The sequence below is a fragment of the Sapajus apella genome, unplaced genomic scaffold, assembly GCF_009761245.1.
Source record: "Sapajus apella isolate SASKATOON/1434 unplaced genomic scaffold, GSC_monkey_1.0 scaffold9, whole genome shotgun sequence".
NCBI lineage: Eukaryota > Metazoa > Chordata > Mammalia > Primates > Cebidae > Sapajus > Sapajus apella.
In genome coordinates, this window is record NW_022436949.1 from 34,183,181 (window position 1) to 34,187,408 (window position 4,228).

At 34.2% G+C, this 4,228-nt stretch overlaps 1 long non-coding RNA gene across 1 annotated transcript in view; it reads right to left on the reverse strand.

Moving 5' to 3' along the window:
• LOC116551350 overlaps positions 1 to 3,853 on the reverse strand; it is a 22,289-nt gene extending 18,436 nt beyond the window's left edge. Inside the window, exon 1 of the long non-coding RNA XR_004268872.1 lies at positions 3,803 to 3,853. This is a non-coding gene — a long non-coding RNA (uncharacterized LOC116551350). The remainder of the gene's footprint in view (positions 1 to 3,802) is intronic.
• Positions 3,854 to 4,228: the final 375 nt, after the last annotated feature.

Sequence of the window (4,228 nt, forward strand, 5' to 3'; positions counted from 1 at the left end):
CCTGGGTTCAGGCAATTCTCCTGCCTCAGCCTCCTGAGTAGCTGGGATTACAGGCACGTGCCACCATGCCCAGCTAATTTTTTTGCAGTTTTAGTAGAGACGGGGTTTCACCGTTTTGACCAGGATGGTCTCGATCTCTTGACCTCGTGATCCACCCGCCTCGGCCTCCCAAAGTGCTGGGATTACAGGCTTGAGCCACTGCGCCCGGCAGAAGGTAGTTTTATTTGTGCATTGAAACCAAGGCATTCCAGAAGCAGCTAGAACCCTGTGAATGTGGGATATAAGGAGCCTTCCTATAGAAATTATGATCACAGAAATAAACTATCTTTTTGAAATTTAGCATCACAAAGAAACAGAGTCTCTGCTGGACATATTAGCACAGAGAGAACAAGAGACCGAAATGTTCAGGCTTCTTAGTTTTCCTGGACTCCAAATTTCTGCAAGGCGCTTCCACTGGTTGCACCTACAAGGAAGACTGTTTTCATGGAAACCTGAAAACTGTAGATGCCTGCTATATAGAATGAATCAGAAAACAGACGATACAGATACACGTGGGAGAAAAGACGTAAGTGAACAGGAAAATAGTCTTGCTAGATAATGAATGTTTTTGCTGCTATCTTTTTAAAAAATCTTTGTTATTTATTAACATTTTGAATTTTTTAGTCTTAATGCATTGTTTCTAACTACCATTCCAATATTGAGCAGAGATGGCAATAATAGATATTCATATGTTATTTCTGACTTCAAAGAGAATGATTCAAATATTTATCCTTTCATAATGAAGTAGTGTTGTTTTTGTAGATACTCTTTGTTAATTTAAATTAGTAATCTTCCATTTTTAGCACACTAAAATAGTTTTTATAAGTAGTTACTGAATGTTTATGTTTTAAAAATGTTGTGTTTTAAGTTTGTATTTAAAAGCATAAATGTTGCATCAATAGAAATGTTTATATAATTTACCCTTTAATCTCTTATTGAGGTAAATTATATTTCTATCGTTTAATCAACCTGGCATTTTTAGGGAAAATTAGATTTGTTCATATTGTACACTTTTATGTGCTACACAATTTAACACTAATTGTAATATATTTTAAAAATTTTTCGTCTTCGTTTATGTTCAGTATACTTTTTGTACTCGTCAGGTATAGCATTAAGTTTAATGAATTAACAGAATGATTTGCAGAATACTCTTCATCTCTGTCATCTACTTTTCTTTTTGTTTTGTTTTGTTTTGTTCTGGGTTCAAGCTAATCTCCTGCCTCAGCCTCCTGAGTACCTGGGACTATAGGCATGTGCCACCATGCCCAGCTAATTTTTGTATTTGTAGTAAAGACGAAGTTTCACCATGTTGGCCCAGATGGCCTGGATCTCGTGACCTCGTGACCTACTGGCGTCAGCCTCTCAAAGTGCTGGGATTACAGTCTGTTGTCTACTTTTCTGTAGTTTTGGAATAATCTGCTCACTGAGAATTTTATAGAGTTAATCAATAAAACCATCTAGTGCTACTTCTTTTTTTACTTGCTACTATGCCAATTACTTAATATTTAAATGATTATTCAGGATTTTTATTTATTCTTGATGAAATACTGGTAAGTTATATTTTTCTAGATATTTGTGTATTTCTTCTTATGCTTTAAATGTACTCAAAGTAGTTAATATTGTGCCTTCGGGTTTTTTTTTTCCCCTAATCACTAGGTATGCCATTAAACTCATTTTTATTCTTAATATTTATTTTCTGGGTAACATTTGTTCTTCCTGGATAAGCCTGAAAAGGTTGATAAATGTTATTACTAATTTTAGAAAACCAATTTTTGGCTTTGGTGATCTTTGTTGGCCTAGTTTTCATTTTACAAATTTATTTTCTTATTATTTACTCTATAATCATTGGATTTGTTCTTTTGCTGATTTTCTAACCTCATTAGAGTTCAACTTTCTTCCTTTCTAATTTATGCATTTAAGGCTATAATTTTTCCTTTGCATAGAACATTTGATGTGTCTCCCACTCCTTGATATGTACTATTTAATTATCTTCAGGTGTTAAGAAACTTGTATATTTTCATTATATATGCCTGTATAACGGATTTTTCTACAAAGATACAAATATTATATTATCTGCACTATCCAGTATGATAGTCACTAGTGGCTATTGAACAATTAAAATGTGCAACTGAATATTTAATTATGTTTAATTAATTTAAATATCAATAGCCACATATAGCTAATGCCCACCTCAATAGAAGTCTCAATATACAAACTAAATGAAACATGAGCTGATAGAGGATATTTACATAATAAACAACTCTTTTGTTTAACAAAGGGTACCTACTATTTAATTATCTTCAGGTGTTAAGAAACTTGTATGTTTTCATTATATATGGCTGTATAATAGATTGTTCTACAAAGATGCAAATATTATATTATCTGCACTATCCAGTATGATAGTCACTAGTGGGTATTGAACACTTAAAATGTGTAACTGAATATTTAATTATGTTTAATTAATTTAAATATAAATAGCCACATATAGCTAATGCCCACCTCATTAGAAATCTCAATATAAAAAAAAGAAATGAAACATGACCTGATAGAGGATATTTACATAATAAACAACATCAAAACAACTGTTTTGTTGCAGGAGTTGTACATAATGATTGTATATTTTTAAGCTGATTTATATAACATAGAGAAGCAGATCATGATAATCCAAAAGAAGACAGAATCACAGGAGCTATATCCTTGAGTAGAACAAATGTTAATGTGAGTATGGGATATAATGTAAAAGGGAAAGTCTTAGCATCAGATAGAAGCCTAAACTTTCATTCATAATAGCAGAAGATGAAGCACAGTGTGTGAGTACACATGCATATCTGATGGGAACATGTTGTATTTCCAGTATGTAATCTCCCCTTCCTAATTATTGAATGATCCTCGTATTACTGGAGTTTGCCAATATTTCCAGCTAAAAACTAATTGGCATAGCTACTCTTGCAACACTTTTGGTCAGTGAGAATAGGCATGATTCATTCTCTGTGAGAAATAAATTAAGAGATAAAAGTCAACCACTCTTCTGTTGACTTCTTTAGAGTGAGAAAGAGTAGGCTGAATTCCAATTAGCAATCTCGCATTTCTTATATACCGAGAATGGCAAACAATTGTCATTTATTTAATGAGTATGAATCCACCAGCAGCAGCCATGATCTGTCTTCCTCCAGATATATTTTAAGGTTATACATTTGTGTGTGTTTACTAAACACAATTCTTGAAAGAGACATAATTTAGACATGAATTCTTGAAAGAGGCATAATTTAGATGTGAGGTGTTGATAGTAATGCAAACTAAAATGTGACTGAACAAGGCAGTGAGAAAGTAGTTGGATAAGTTTCATATGGTACAAGACACAGCTGGCATTAAGAAATAATAATCATCATCATCATTTGATTAAACCATCATTTGGTGTATATTTAAAAATAAACTACATGCTTAATGAGGAGGCTGTAAAACTAAAGAAAATGGCAGAAAATATTTAAAACATTACATGCAGTAATAAGTGACTCATTGCTAGTTTTAGCAAGTCGCACAAGAAGAAGATGAACTCAAATAAAGCTATGGGGGCTAGTTTTCTGTGTGTGTGTGTGTGTGTGTGTGTGTGTGTGTGTGTGTGTGTGTGTGTGTTCATTACTGTATATATATATATACACTTTTTTTTAATTGTACTTTAGGTTCTGGGGTACATATGCCAATCATGCAGAATTATTGCATAGGTACATACATAGCAATGTGGTTTGATGCCTCCCCTTGTCACCTATATCTGGCATTTTTCCCCATGTTATCCCTCCCCAACCTCCCTACCCCCTGCTGTCCCTCCCCTAGTCCCCCACAACAGACCCCAGTGTGTGATGCTCCCTTCCCTGTGTCCATGTGTTCTCATTGTTCAACATCTGCCTATGAGTGAGAATATACAGTGTTTGGTTTTCTGTTCTTGTGTCAGTTTGCTGAGCATGTTGGCTTCCAGTTTTAGCCATGTCCCTACAAAGGACACAAACTCATCATTTTTTGTGGCTGCATAGTATTCCGTGGTGTATATGTGCCATATTTCCCTCTTCCAGCCTAACATCCATGGGCATTTGGGTTGGTTCCAGGTCTTTGCTATTGTAAACAGTGCCACAATTAACATACATGTGCATGTGTCTTTAATATAACAATTTATAATCCTTTGGCTGTATACCCA